General features: G+C 34.0%; 1 protein-coding gene across 6 annotated transcripts in view; it reads right to left on the bottom strand.

The window, feature by feature from the left end:
• LOC118184793 (cell adhesion molecule Dscam1-like) overlaps positions 1-16,588 on the bottom strand; it is a 1,226,874-nt gene that overhangs the window by 762,403 nt on the left and 447,883 nt on the right. The gene's annotated exons all lie outside the window — the stretch shown is intronic.

The following is a 16,588-nucleotide window of genomic DNA, read 5'->3' as shown; positions in this document are numbered from 1 at the left end:
AATTCCAATTAAAATTTAGAAATTGCGTGAAAATTCTTACAAAAATTTTCCTTTTAATTTTTTTTTTTTCAATTATTTCTGATGGTGCAAATACTCAGATTCTGAGGTCTTTAGTTTGTTTCTTAAATAAAGTTGTTTTTTAAATTATACTTCAAAACTAAATTTAAGAAAAAATTCTAATTTTAATTTTGAAAAAAAAAATTCACCACATTTTATTGTCATCTACAAACTGTGATCGTAACAAAGTTGAGTTTCATAGTTTATCAGGTAATAGATTAAAAAAAAAGAAACTTTTAACACAGCTACAAACACCACAAATTACCCAAATAAAAGCTTATTTTTTATAAGCTTATGTTATAAAATTTCTCTTTATTAATCAATAAGAATAAATTATTGGGTTGTTCGAAAAGTAATTTCGATTTTCGCCAACAGAGGGCTTTATTGAATTTTTTCACAGCCAACTTCACACTTAAGCCGCATAATCATTACATATTTTGACAGCTGATATAACAAGGCTTGTTTTTGAAAACGTTCGATTGATTCTACTGTAGTTTTTGGTTGGTACCCTTTCAAATATGGAAAGAGAAAAGCAGCATTTTTCGCCATATTTTACTTTTTACTATGGAAAAGGTAAAGATGCCGTACAAGCAAGAAGAAAAATTATCCGATGTGTACAGAGAAAATGTATTGACAGAAAGCCAGTGCCCAAGTTGGTTTGCAAAATTTCGATGGGGCAATTTTGATATTGAAAATGCATCACGTTCTGGATGGCCAGTTAACGATGATGAAGGCACAATAAAATCATTAATTGATGCAAACCGGCGAATAATAACTCATGAGATCACTGAGAGATTAAATTTATCGAATTCGATAATTCATGATCATTTGAAACCCCTAGGTGTAATCTCAGAACTCGACATATGTGTTCCTCATATGGGTTTAAACTCTCCACCAGCTTCAACTGACCTTCCAGAACGTGATGCATCTTCAAGGTCAAAACTGTCGGATCTAAATTTTGCAAACAAGGTTTGGCACTGGCATTTTGAAAACCAGGTTAGGTACATGTTCTCCGTAGACATCAGATAATGATTTTCTTGCTTGAACAGCCTTTTTACCTTTTCGATAGTAAAAAATTAAAATATGCGGAAAATGCTGCTTTTAACTTTCCATGTTTGAAAGGGCACCAACTCGAATGTACTGCGTAGAATCAATCGAATTTTTTCAAAACAAACTTTGCTATATCACCTGTCCAAATATATAATGATTATGCTACTTAAGTGTGAAATTTGCTGTAAAAAATACAATTAAACCCTCTGCTGGAAAAAAAAAGAAAAAAAAAAATACCTTCCGAACAACCCAATAATAAGGAACGTAAGAGAATAGGAAATGAAATAATTGCTAAAATGTACCTACATACTTTGTCAGAAAAGTTTAAAAAAAGTCGTAAAAAATAGAAATTGCATTTACCAAGATATGATCCTGGCTGCTATCAAAGCAGTCCACTTGGTTATCTATACACAACTCTCAAAACTTCTGGAGGTTTTGGAAGCAAGTGGGGAAATCTTCAACTGCGATGCTTGCAAGTTGATTTATCGCAGCCCGTTGGATCTCCGCAATAATCTTGATGAAGCTTTCCTTTCAGTCACCTTCTCACTCACGAAAACAATACAAAATCTCAATAATCTTTGACATATATGTGGGATCGCGTCTGGCTTCATCCAATAGTTCAGCAGAAATTCTTTGTCTTTTCTTTTTCTGTTCATCTGTTAGTGAGTGAGGGACGTTTCTTGCATTAAGTTTCCCTTTCCCTAAATCTTCGCCTTAAATCTTATGACACACATAAGCTTTAAATTCTGTTCTTCTAATATCATATTCTCGGTTACATGACGGTCTTCTTGCAAAAACTGCCTTAGACGATCCACGCATCGGTATCAGCTCTGGAATCGTCTTGCACTGAATCTCTACCTTCACGAAACCATTTGTACCACTTGTAAACACATGCTCTTGTGAGTGCCTCACCTGCATATGCTTCTTTAACCTTCCAGCGGGCGCGCCTTCTGCACCAACAAGAAAGGTCGCGCGCATTTCTTAGATACGCTATTATAAAAAATAAATTTTCCAGAGCAAAAATATTAAAATTAGCTTGTAAATAGTTAAATGTTAATAAGTACAATTGAGTTAAACAATATTAACTTTAAATTAAGGAAAATAAAATAAGTACAAAGAAAAAAACAATATAAAATGGACTAAAGACTTATCAAACTAACTTGAAAGTAAAACAAAATTAAACTGCCAATATTTCAATTGAACTTTTATATTCTTAATCAGTAAGTGAAAAAACACATTAAATATTACATAACAAATCAATTTCATAGTCACTTCATTGCATCGGTGCAGTCTGAACAAATATGTTTACAGTGCTCTAGACAAATGAATTTTAAACAAATCTCACAGCTGAACCTCGTAATTCCAGTATGCTTGTCATTTTGGCAGGGTCTGCATCTTTTTTTTTCCTGAAGTCATTTCTTCAACAACAGCTAATTCTGCTTTTCGTTTCAACAATTTAAATTTCAGCTCACTTCGAAGAGAGTTAGGGATTCTTCTTTCAACGTTTTCCTTCACAAGAGCATTTGCTAGCTTTCGCAGCTATTATCTTCTAAGTAATTTTTCACTATTATCCGTTGAATGAATTATGTAGTTGTTGATTGCTGCTATATTCAGCATAGAGAAGAAAACTACAAGAGTCCACACCTCCTTTGGTACGATTGTAAAATATGATAATCTCAGGCTTTTTTTGGTCTTGAGTATTTTCATCTATTGCTACGTCATCATGAAGATTTTAAATCAATATGACGTTTCTATAACGTTTGTGTACATAGGAAAGAAGTGTCATATTTTTTCTAAATCCAAAAAGACTCGTATTGGGTTCCCGAGTTTTCGCCAGCTTGAACTGATCCGGAATTTGAAGTTTATTGTTTTTCAAAGTACCTACAAATGATAATTTTTTTCGTCTATATCTCGCACTAACTCAAAACTTGAAAACCAGTTGTCTGCGGTTACATTTCTTTCAGTGTTATCAATAGGTTCTGTCAACCTTTTTACATCTTGTGGTTTGTTGCTTACGTAAAAAGACAATCTGGCTGCGCTCCAGCATAAATGTCCATATTGTATGTGTAAAACATACGAGCGTCTACCATGGCATAAATTCTTATGCCATATTTGTTCGGTTTTTGGGGGAATGTATTGAATGACACCACATCTTCCTCAAAATCCTTCTAATTTCTCATCGGTTGTGACATTCTCTCCAAGTGAATAGCACTTACGGCAATTAGAAACAAACTTTTCAAAAATGTTTCTTATTGGAGCCAAGCGGTCGACTTCTCTTCGTTCTGCTCTTGTGTTTATGTCATCAAACCGTAAAGCTCAAACCGTAAACCGTAAAAACAAAAATCTCTTCAAGTTCATTACTACTTGAAATTCCTCCATTCTCCACAGTTCCTCAAGATTCCAGAACTCTGTTACCATGATAAATACCAGCTAAGTAAAGTAAGCCCAAAAAAGCTTATTTCTGCCCATTCGTTTCTCTGCTGTCCCTTATACGAGAATAATTAGACTTCACAGAAGAAATAAACTTATTCGTATCTTCAGCGATGATTCTATCAAACTATCAGTAAAGAAGCATTTCCATATATCCAAAATATCTGTCAGATGTTTAGCTTCACCGATGACTCCAGAAATATGAACACATATGTTACGAGGAGCTCGTTTAGTTTTCTTTTTATGCCATGTCCAAGAATCGATGACTTTTCTGTTTTATGAACTATATACATTTCGGAAGAATCATCATCATTATTTCCCTCTTCAGAATTGCCCTCTGCACTTATCTCCGATTCTGAATCACCTTTTTTTGAAATTCGCTCTTCTTCATCTGTAATGCTTTCATTTAAAAGAATGTCCTAATCGTCATCACTGTCACATAAAAGTTAATTTTTTATAATCTCAAGATCCTTCGGATCATTCATATCGAGTATTTTACTTTTATTCGGCATAACTGAAAAGAAAAGAACAAAAATATCATACATGGTCGCGCGTATGTGACGCATACAGTGCTTCTATTTTATCATTAAAAGTAATTATGCACACAAATTATACAAAATTATAAGATTTAGATGCAAAAGAATAAAGCTTTTCTATAATAAAAAAGGAAATTAGATATAGCAAAAACTTACTTCAACGGTCGCGCGTATTTCTGGAATACAAATAGTAAATCTGCAGACTCGCATTAACCCCTCGAAATCCAGCAGACGACTAAAAGAAGGGCGAACGAAGAGGAGAGAATAGCCAAGAACACGAGGTCATAGCGCCTTCTGGTCTACGAAAAAAATGCCAAATTAAAATCTAGTGTATGTCACACATACGCACGGCTGCTGGAAAGTTAATCATGTTTCACTTTTCACTAGGCGTTTTCCTGAGCTTAACACAGAACTTGATGTTTGCTTTTTGCTCACAACCAGCATCCATTGTGTCACCTTAATGCGACAACAATTCGAACAGTGTATTGCTAAGCACAGCCCTATGACTTAGTAAGCTTACGTGGAAACATAGCAGTGTTAAGCTATTAAGGTATTTCACCAGCCTTCTTGGCATGCCTACATGGTGTCGTGGTGTAGTGATCTGCAGGCTCGACGCGTATTCCAGAGGTCCGTGTTTCGATTCCCGGCGAAGGCGTTGCATATTTTTCATCTTGCCTGCTTCCAAAAAATACCTCATGTCTCTACAGTGGCGCCCGAACTAAAAGGGTGCTAGATGATGATTCTCCAAACCCAGGATTTGGGGATTGGGTCCCCTAAAAACCCCAATCGCCCTTTAAAATGAGGAGTACATAATGTATTTCTCCCGCCTTCTTTGCATGCCTTCGTGATGTGGTGATCTGCACGCTGGACGCGTATTCCATAGGTCCGCGGTTCGATTCCCGGTGAAGGCGTTGCTAATTTTTCATCTTTCCTGCTTAAAAATGATCCCAATAATTCTACAAAGTAAGGGTACATACCAAGTAACATTGAAATAATATTTGTTCCTTTTTAGTGCTGTAAACTGAGAAAAAAATTGTCCTGGTACTTTTCTGACAAAGGATGTATATGGAAATGATCATCACGCCTAGATTATTATGGTTCTGTGGTTGAAGTTTGTAACTAGAAAATAAGTTATTTATGTTTGAAACAGTAGCAACGTACTATGATGTTTCAAGGAAAAGTGTGTTACTTCAGATTCTAAGAAACTGTTCACATTTGAATACAACTCAAGAATAATTCTGATTTCATTTGACCACTTACTTATCCTTATTTAATAAATCATCATCAAATATCACTTTCAAAATTCTATTTTCTAGGACCTTTCTAGAATTTTTATTATACTCAATCACTGACGCAATAAAAAGTCACCAGTTCATTTTAGCCTTACATTCTCCCATCAAATATTTTGAAAACGCAGTTGCTTTTCAAAGTTGCAGTAGAAATTCAAGAGAGATAATTCTTCTAATATTACGTCACAGCTTCATTACGCCATAAAATGAAATATTCTTTGCATGCATATGAAAAGAAGATTGATTGAGTAATCAAACTGAGGTTGAGCCTTTTTCTTATCCGCATCGATTCTTTCCTGACGTGAAGGCTTAATACGCCTCAGATCAATGAAGGGAATTTTAAATTAATGAAATATGCAAGTCTCCTTGATTCCAGAAACTATAACAAACTGTTTAATACATTATCCTAAAAAGGAACAATATTTTCATGGCATACAAAAATTTAGTGTATTAATGTGTGATATATATCATTATGGAATGCAGATCTTTTTCAGGAGGAACAGAAACCATTTTTAAGATAAAAGAATAAGCAGATATAAAGAATGAGTAGAATATATTAAACTGATGGTATATTTAAAGATATGCTCATTATTTTTTCATACACCTGTGAGTTGAATTTTATGGTTTAAGGGCGAAGAACATGACATTTAATAAATAAAGGCGTGGCACACAAAACGTTGGAAAAATGCCCCTTTGAGCGAAATGAAAATCTGAAAGCTTTCTGATTTTATTTATTTATTAACTTTTTCTTTTTTAAGTTTTTAATGAGAATGTTATACCCTGACTTGAAATTTTTAGATATTAATTTGTCAAATAAATTTTTTGCTCATCTAAGATTTGTGTTTCTTAATCTGAAGAGCATTCTTGCTAAAGGCAGAAGCAAAAACTGAAAGTTAGTTTAGGCATGTATGTACTGTTTTGTTTGAGGTACGTTCATATTTATATGCGCGTTTTTGAATCAAGTGTCGTTATTCATATGACTAGATGACAGTACTATTATGTTAAATAATACTCTAATTCTTCGGGGTATTTTTTTGCATTTAATATCTATTCTAAGAATGCTTCTAATGTATAAAATAGAATGAAAATTTAAAAAAAAAACCATATATTAAAAATAAAATTATTTAAAGGAAAGCGTTTGAAAGTAAATTATTTATCACAAACTGCTGTCAGGAAATTATGATAAAAATAAAGTTTGATTTTATACAGAGTTTTATTTTTTCCTTATCTCTACTCAAGAATACTGCCTTATTGAATAAGGCTATTAAGTTATCGTCTATACCCTTTAGTACTTTTATCGGTATATTTCTTTTTCTAGCTTGAAAGCTGGTGAATTTTTATAACTTGATTTATGTTGACTGACTAGGGTTGGCGCCATGAATTGGCGCCAAACCGTTACCATTGATTTTTTTTGGAAGTTTTTATAGAATATTTGTAATTTAGTGTTTTCTAGGGCAAAAACAAGAAGTATAAATCTTTCAAGATCTCGAAACTTATAGAAGGCAAATTTAAAAAATGTATTATGTGAGAACATAATATGCAGTGGTTTAGCAATCAATGTACAGTGTGTATGTCTAAAGGGAGAAATAAAAGATTTAGAAACTGAATAGCATTATAATGAGTGATATTTTTATCACACGTTACATGATGTGATACATCTTACATTTATTGAATCACTGCTTAGTTTCTTACTTACTAGATAGTTTCGAATAATGCATTTATTTTTATTAACAGTTTGTCAAGCTCAAGATGAAATAAATACGATTTTTCGACACTTCGAAAAGATGTCATTCTTAGCAGTTTCGATGAAATCGTGTCCGACATAAATAAATATTTTGTTAGTCGATGATGAATGAGATGTTTCATTTTATCTTCGATCATAATATTGTGATGCTTAATAAAAACGTCGCTCTGCAAATTTTTTTTACCTTATTTCTTGTGCGTAACATCGTCTGTAATAAAAAATAAAAATAATACTTTTTGCTATTTTGGTTTTGCTTCAGCGATATCAAAGGGCCGCAGCTAGCCAAATGTGGGACTGAAAAAGGTATCCCTTTCTGGCGCTCGGTTACTTGTAAATGCATAGACCAAAAGGGCTATTAGTTTCAATACGGTATTCTGCATCGTTTCACTTTCTGCGTTGGTTCACTTTTCAGACAGTTGCCACCAAATATTATCGTCATGTATTATATTTAAAGAAACTAAATAATTAAAAATCTGCATGAACGCGTTTCTTGCGTTGTCAAAATACAACAGTACCTAGAACAATCCAGTTTTGAATTACGTAGTTCTCCAACCGAACATGGGGACTTGGAAGCAAAAATTTCAAATTTCTTTTGTTATTTATTTCAAATTTTGTAAAACTGTAACGAATGTTTGATTAACAGACTCTACGATTTCAAAGCAAGCAATGGCTACACTGTACGGAATAAAACTTTTTATCTCCAGAGCGCGAGATTGTCTATCGGAAATTCTATGATGTTTTGTTGTTTCTAAATATTTTGTGATATTTCTGTTGAATCGAATTTTATAACATTTAAGTGCAAAGAGTATTTACTAGATAAAGATAACATACAAAACGTTAGATAAACGTAATATAAAATCTGAAGGCTTTCAATTTTTTTTATTTTTATTTTTAACCCAAAGAGCGTTAGCTCAGAAGGGCTATTAATTTCATCTTGGCATTTTGCGTCGATTCACTTTATGTCCGTATCACTTTTCAAACTATTGGCAACAAATATGATCGCCCTGTAATATATTTAAAGAAATTAAAAAAAAAAAAAATCTGAAATGTTTCAGATTTTAAATTACGTCCAAAGGGGCGTTTTTTGACATTTTGTGTGTTACCTTTCTTTATTAAATATCATGTTCCTCGCACTTAAACCATAAGATCCAGTGCAACAGCAATATCGCAAAATAGTTTTAAAACGAGCATATCTGTAGAATTTCCGATACAGAGACTCACGCGCTGGAGATAAAAATGTTTTTTCTGCACAACGTTGCCATTGCTCGCTTTGAAATCCTTGAGTTTGTTAATCAAAAATTCGTCAAAGTTTTAAAAAATAGGAAATCGATCATAAAACAAATTTCAAATTTCAAATTTGGTCTTCCACATGCTCATATTCGTTGGAGGATTATGTTATTCAAAATTCGATGACTCTATGTACCGTTGTTTTATCACAATACGAGAAATATACATACATTTATGCAGATATTTCATTATTTAATTTCTTCAAATATAATGCAGGACTCTAACATTTTGTGGCAACAGTTTGAAAAGTGAACCGACATTTATGAGTCCGACGCAAAATGCCAAAACGAAACTAATAGTCCTTCGGGATTCAAATCCCTTTGGACTAATAATGAAGAATTTTCATGAATGTATATATGTTTCTCGCATTGTGATTTAACAACGGTACCTAGAGCCATCTAATTTTGAATAACGCAGTCCTCCATTTAACACGGGCATCTGGAAGCTCTAATTTGTTTTATTATCTATCACATGCTTTGTAATATTTTTATGAATTTTTAATTAACGAACTCAACGATTTCAAAGCGAGCATTGACAACCCAGTACGGAAAAAAAGAAAAACATTCTTATCTCCTGCGCACGAAACTGTGTATCGGAAAATCTAAAGGTAGACTAATTTAAGATTTATTAAGGGATATTGCTGTTGAATTGAATTTTAAGGTTTAAGTGGGAAGAACATGATATTTAATAATAAAGGTAACACACAAAACGTTAAAAAATTGCACGATTTTTTCCTTCTGCTGTCTTGTTTCGCAGGTTTAACTCAAATACGAACCTATCTCTTCTATAAGAGGGGCTCACCAGTAATCAAATATATTATATAATACTATATAACTGTACACTTTGACCCAACCCATATTCTGGGATTTGAGTCCCAGCAAAATGGTTTGGCTGCATAGATTTTCCCGTTGTTGCTCCTACATGCAGCTCCAATACGATCCCCATTGCCTTCGAAATGTATAAGTCTTTAGCAGTTCTTTCGTAATAAATTAACCATCAAGGGAACGTTCTTCATTCAAGTTGTAGAGTTCCTCACTGGGTAGTTCTAAGTTACTGTTCAAAGTGAAGAATCTTAGGAACTGTTAAGCGAGTAATAGCTTGAGTTCGTGTGACAAGAAACAACAAGATGAAAGGGTAAATAACCGTTTATTACTCAAATAAGATTTAACCGAACTCCGTCTTAGAGTTTACAATAAAAGCCGATACTTGAACTTAAGAAACTAAGAATTAAACTAAACTAATCTAAACTAAAGAGATATAGCCGTGGCCCCTTAACGTTAATAGACTGCGAAGCTATCAAGGGCCTAAAGTACGGCCGAGCGTGATAATAGTTTACAAGAGAGTAACTTAAAAAGGCGGGCGCGTGCAGCCAGAATACCTGGTGTCTCTCTCACAAAGACCGAAGAATTTCGCGGTTAAATACCGCTCTTCCTCATTGTGTATTCAGACGTGGTTCTAAAACTACGTTCTGGCCGGAAGTGGTATGTTTAATTTAAGAATCCATAGGAAAGGAAATTTAAAATTTAACTGTTAATAAAATTAACATAATCCTTACAAAGTTCCATTACTTAGGTTTGAAATGATAAGAGGAGTTTGTGCCCCGAGAAGATCATTTGAAAGCAATTCTGGCGAGATCATTTATATAAAATGTCTCAGTACACGACACGTGAATGAATATCATAGAAAATCATGCTATACTGTTAAGCAGAATAAAATAAGTATTATATATGTTCATTCTTTCTAAAAATCGATATTTATTTTCATTTAGCAATAAAATCCCAGTTTATTTGAAATTTTGTTTATTAATAACAAAGTGAAATGAGTGCTTGAAATGTCTCATATGCTTACTATTTCTTCAGTAATGGTTACACAAGAATTGGCTATTTTATCATTCTTACAAATTACCTGTCAGCTCACTTCTAAAAATTACTTTATTCTTTGTAACAAAACAGCTCATATTTATGTATTTTAAACAATACATTTTATCTCCTACTTTTCTGCCGCTGTTATATACTGAATTCTTGTAATATAGAAGTTATAAATGTAGAATATTTAATGTAAACCCTCAAAATGTGTGTTTTATGGTTCAAGTGAGGAGAGGAGGCCCAAAGCTGATAATTTTTAACTGAATAAAAAACAAAAACCTGATGTTGACACCACGTGACTATCTTGTACGACATATTAAATTATACACATTTCTTTTCTGCTCTTCATTCAAACTTATTCCGTGGAATTATTCTAGCTTAATTAACCAGACTCTCAAGGCAAGTTGAAAATGACATCAAACATTGCAAATCTGAAGAGTCGAATTTATCAGATTTTAGCCATCCAAGACAGGAATGATAATTAGAGTTAATTAAGTCCCAGCCAGTATCTACTATTTAGTAACTCATTGACTCGTAGTCATGTACCTGCTCATGGAATATTATGCTAAAGTGAACCCGGCAGATATGACACAATAGTTATCATGTCTAGTTTAACTTTAGTTTATCTCATCTTCTTTTTTCACATATTATAGGTCACGCAAAATCATAGGTTCACTTTAATTGTTCATCTGTTCTAAAGTATGAGGAGTGACAAATTAAGACCTTATGTTATATCATTTACATCCAATTTTCTCTTTGATACTCAAAATTCTACTATGTTACCACTCTCAACCCCCCAACATGATGTAAATTGGTCACTTTCATCCCGCGGTTCTGAACCACATACAAAATTCGTTATACTAAATAAATAGTTCTTTTTTATGTAAGTATTTAAATAAAGTAAATGTTTAATTACCTTCTTTCGAAAGAACATAAAATGATATGGAAGAATCCAGCGTTGATGTAAGATATAAAATTAGGCATAAAAATAGTATAAGTTAGGGCAGATTTTTATAAACCTCTGTTCATTTCAAAGGTAGGTCCTTCTTCATCAAACAGAAAAATTATATTAGAAATTTGAACTGAATATAAGTAAAAACTTTATAAATATTTTACCTTTTATATCACCATTTCAAGACCCCTTACACATAGGAAAATTATACTATTTTGGTCTTTTAAGATAATTCTTTTAAGTATATATTCTATCTTTTTATACAGCATATTGATAAATTTGCATAGACTTTTTACATCTTCCTAAAGATTTACTGAAGTCTTTGATTTAATAAATAATTATTATTCAACCGCGATAGGTTGCCTTAAAGCGTTGCGATATGAGTATTCATGTGCACAAACAGACATAGAGAGAGTGAACAGAATTCCATTGTTCATTCGAAAAATAACAGTTATGGATGGAACAACAAAAAAAAAGTTATAATAATTTTGGTAATAAAAAATCTGATGTGTACACCACATGACTTCTTTGTACGGCTTATTAAATTACACATATTTTTTGTTGCATTTCATTTAAATTTATTTCCTCGAATATCATTAGAGATATATTTCTCATTCAATTAATTTTGTTCTCAGTCCCCAGCAAAGCAAAAATGAATTAAAACTCAAAACATCTTCATTAAAAGTTGAAAAATATGGAAAAATCTAAAACACCAAACAAAATTTAAAAAGTTGAAAAGTTGAAAAAAATTCTTTACCATTAAAATTAGAGTTTCTGCACAAAAACGAGCAATTCGGCTTGCAGGCAAGAAGACAGACCTTTCGCTGCACAAAATTGAAAGATTATTTTTCGTCCTACTATGTAATAAGACACTAAATTTGGTGCACAGACTGACCGAATTCACTATTTTTCTAAGATTTTAAAATGTAAATAAATCTCGATTGCGTTAGGCTTAGTACAACATAAATAACTTTTTATTGTTGAGAATTGTACAACTCTTGCATGCAGAGTAGCTAAAGGCATAAAATTCTTAACCGGAACATAAAGAAAATATAATTCAATCAATTTTAAATCAAAAATGCACAATTTACCACTATATAAAGGAAACAAACGTGTTTTCTGAGCCGGATACCTGAGTGACAATGTGTATCTATATATATTTATTAACGTTTGGTGCAGTCGATAGCAAAGAAAAATAGAATTGCAAAACTGCATGTTATAGCAGCCAAACATACCAAATTTCAACGTTCTACGGATACTCGTTTTTGAGTTATTCAAGATTTATACGTGCGTAAGCACGTATACACAGAATAAAATATCACTTCTGAGTCTATATTAAATCCATTTTGGAAAAAAAGAGTCCTTTATTCTGTCCATACGCAAAACCTTCGTTCAAATGTATTTAAGAGCAGTCAAAATGGATATTTTCGTTCAAATATGATACCCGAAGTTTTTGAGAGTATAATACTTTCTTAACTTCGTACAAGTAAGTAAAAAGAGAAACATGATTAAGGTAACACAGAGACATTAAGGCAACAAGTTCATCTTTGGAATAAGTATGCATTTTTCAGAATTAATTATTATTGATATTAATTAATTATTAAGTATTACTACTAGTATTATAATTAATATTATCATATTATTATATTCATATACAAATATAATAATACACTGACTACCAATAAGTTTTTGGACACCTGTGATAGAAAAGAAAAACTAACTTTATTCAAAATCAATAGTTGGTAGAGCCTCCACGAGAGGTAATTATAGCGTGGACCCTCCGGTGCCTACTTTCCACAAGTCTTTGTATGACAGCTAGTGGTATTTTCTTCCACTCGGCTTGGAGAAGACATAGAAGTTCCTTCACCGATTTTGCACGGTAGTGCACCCCTGAATTCGGCAATGCAACTCGTCCCAGAGGTTCTCGATAGGGTTCAGGTCTGGACTCTGGGCAGGCCAGTCCATTCGATGAACTCCATTAGCACCATACCAAGCCTTGGTTAACGTCGAAACATGACAACTGGCATTGTCATCCTGAGAGTAACAGGAGTCCAACCCGTAAAACTGCCACAACGTAGGAAGCACATTGTCATCCAAAATAGTACAGTAGGCATCGGAGTTGAGCTTACCAAGAATGGGGACCAAGGGTCCCAGCTCATACCAGGAGATACACCCCTTACCCTAATTCCACCTCCGCCGACAGTTGACTGTTGGCACAATGCATTCTGGCAGGAGACGTTCTCCAAGTAGACGCCAGACCCAGACCCTGCCATCCGAACGGTAAAGGGTGAAATTTGATTCGTCACTCCAAAGAACTCGTTTCCACTGATCTACGGCCCAATTTCAATGCGCTTTGCACCACATTAACCGAACAGCGCGGTTGGACTTTGTGATCAAAGGCTTATGGGCAGCGGCACGACCTTGAAAACCAATCAGATGTGCTGTCTTACAGATGGTATTCATTGAAACAATACTCCCGGATGCCTGTTGAAACTCCTCGCGGATGAGGGCCATCGGTTGGGTGCGGTTCTTCCGAATATTTCTGGACAGCACTCGTCGGTCTCTATCTCCCAGTTTTGTTGGACTGTCGACTCGGGGAACATTCCGACAATCACCGCTCACCTTCCGCTTCTTAATCACATAGGCCACTGTCGATTTTGGGTACTTCAGATTGCTAGATATGTCCCTTAAGGATCGGCCACATTTGTAATATCCGATAATTATACTTTTCTCGAAATCAATCTCGAACCTTGCATGCTACTAAAGCCGATGCTGTTTCCTACATGATATATTCCAGAGGAGTCTGGGACGTACCTTAGAACCGCAGATATCGTCACTTGCATAGGTGTCCAAATACTTATTGGTAGTCAGTGTATGATATTAATTATACTACTTTAACATATGTCATACATTAGGAGCATTCTTCATTCTGATGATTACGTATTTTGCACTTGAACACACGTTTTCGCTTTTATTTAATTCCAGGCTATCTGAAGAATTTTGAAAAGTTTTAATTGAGCTCTAAGATTGTTTTTAATTAGCACAAAATACTTCCCATTGGTAAGTCATTATATGAAGAACAAGTAAGCCATTATGAAGGAATTTAACGCAAAAAAAAATATTTAAATTTCTCGTAAACATGACACAGAAAATAAAAATAATTATAAATGAAAGCTTACTTAGAAATGACTAAGAATTTCAAGCTAAAATAATAATTTAAAAATAAAGTAATGAAGGACAGAATAAATATAAGAGGGAATGTTAATTCAGATGCTTTTGCAATCTGAGGCTGAAAAGTAAATATATGGCATTAGGTGTTTTAAAATTAATCATTTCAGAGGGGTAAACGTAATTCTTATTTACACAGAGAATATTTTAATCCTGTTGCCATCAACTTTCTTTGCTTTTATGCTGGTTTCAATGAAATTCCAGAAAGATTTAACTGACGTCATTTTGTAGTCTTTTATTTACATTGGCATGACAGCCGGTCAAACCGTTTACGTACATTCACTGCCAATGCATTGATTGAATATTTATGCTTCTTAGAATGAGATTTCTGTTTCATAGCATGATTTTTATACTGATAATATCAAAGAAAGACCTGACTTTCATGAGAATTTCTCAAAGGGCGTTACATTTATTCGAAAACTCGACACTAAACTATAGATACAGTAGATTTTGAAATTAACCGTAATATAGAGAATTGAAAACATTTTGCAATAAATGCAATGTAATTTAATAAATGTGATTAATGAAATATATGTGTAAAGAGTGACCCAAAAGTCCATTAGCATTTGAAAATTCAATAATTTACTGAATAATGTAGGTATAGAGGTAAAAACTGACACGGGTGCTTGAAATATCATGGGGTTTTATTTTGAAAGAAAAGAAAAGTTCTTAAAACAACCAATAGATGGCCCTTCATATGATAATAAAAACAATAATTAGCATAACAATTGATTTTTAGCAAATACTATGTTCTTTATAACAAATGTTCAACATGTCGGCCATCATTAATCAAGAATACCTATAGTCGGAGGATATGTTGTGAACAGAACTGTACAGCATATCTGTAGGTATTTCAGCATTCCTAATGAGGTCGGAGGATTGCGGTATACTTGCAATTTTAGGTAATCCCACAACAATGATTACACGGATAGAGATCTGGGGACCTGAGAGGCCAAGCTTGACGGAAGTGGCCGCTCAGCATGCCAATCGATGCGTGTAAGAGATATTTCACACCGGTAGCATTACGGGAAGGAAGTGCCATCCTGCATAAAGGTGATACTTTCCAACAGGTCAGCCAGACTAGAGATGATGCAATTCTGTAACATGTCAGCGCAACTCGCACCCGTCAGACTGACAGTTCGAATAGCAGAACCACTCATTTCTTCGAAGAAAAAGAGTCCCATCACGATTGATGTTATAAATCCACATCACTCTGTGACCAGTACTCAGAGGCGAGGATAAAAAAGCGACAGTCATGAAGATTCTGATTCCCTCTCTCACTAAAGCTCATTTCATATACAGTTCTCATGCGGTATCACTGACATTTTGTTACCTACCGCCATATGGCTTTCAGTAAAGCCCCGTGACATTTCAAGCATGTATGTCAATATTTCCCTCTCTACCTACATTATTCCGCGAATTTTTGAATTTTCAAATGTTAACAGACTCTCGGGCACTCTGCACATATCTTACATCACTTAGAGTGCAAATTTACCCATATGTTAAGCAAGTATTAATTTAAACAATTTCAGCTATAATAAAACTTCATGCTATTTCGTAAGTTGCTTGGAAATACTGATCCTTTAAAAATTGATTTTATACAACGGATATTGTTTATTCAGAAAAATGTTATTGTTGTTACTAGTCCTCGAGTTCAGCTTCTACTAAACGAAGTCTACGAGTTTATTCACCTTCAAAAATTCATAAACTAGCGTAGGAGACTTAATCAGGTCCTCGTTGGACAAACCCAGACACCTAAGGATATTGTGCCAGAGAAGACTGCTCATTGTTATATTTCGAACAAATCGGTTGTGTTTTTTGACCTCCCTGGAAGATAAGGTGTCTTAAATGGTCACTACGAAAGCGGGAGAGTGCCGTCTGGGTGCATTTGTCGCAGTTCATAGTGAGAGATCCCTCAGGGGATTCAACCCAATACTATGTCGGAGGGACAGGCGAAGTCATTTTATCAGTATGTTTTCTGGCAGAATACAGCTCAAGGCAAGTCAGACAATTGGAAGTAGCCAGAGCCTCCTCGACACCCTTCTTTGCCAGGACGTCTGCTTGTTCATTTCCTCGAATGTCCACATCACAAGAGGACGAGACGTGTTTTAATTTAGTGAGAATTGAAGTTCCAATTTTGTCACCAATGT

Source organism: Stegodyphus dumicola, chromosome 9 (assembly GCF_044657685.1).
Source record: "Stegodyphus dumicola isolate Sdum_Otavi_A_Nest chromosome 9, ASM4465768v1".
Classification (NCBI taxonomy): Eukaryota; Metazoa; Arthropoda; class Arachnida; order Araneae; family Eresidae; genus Stegodyphus; species Stegodyphus dumicola.
Note: the sequence above shows the minus strand (reverse complement) of the source record. Positions and strands in the feature narration are given on the sequence as shown.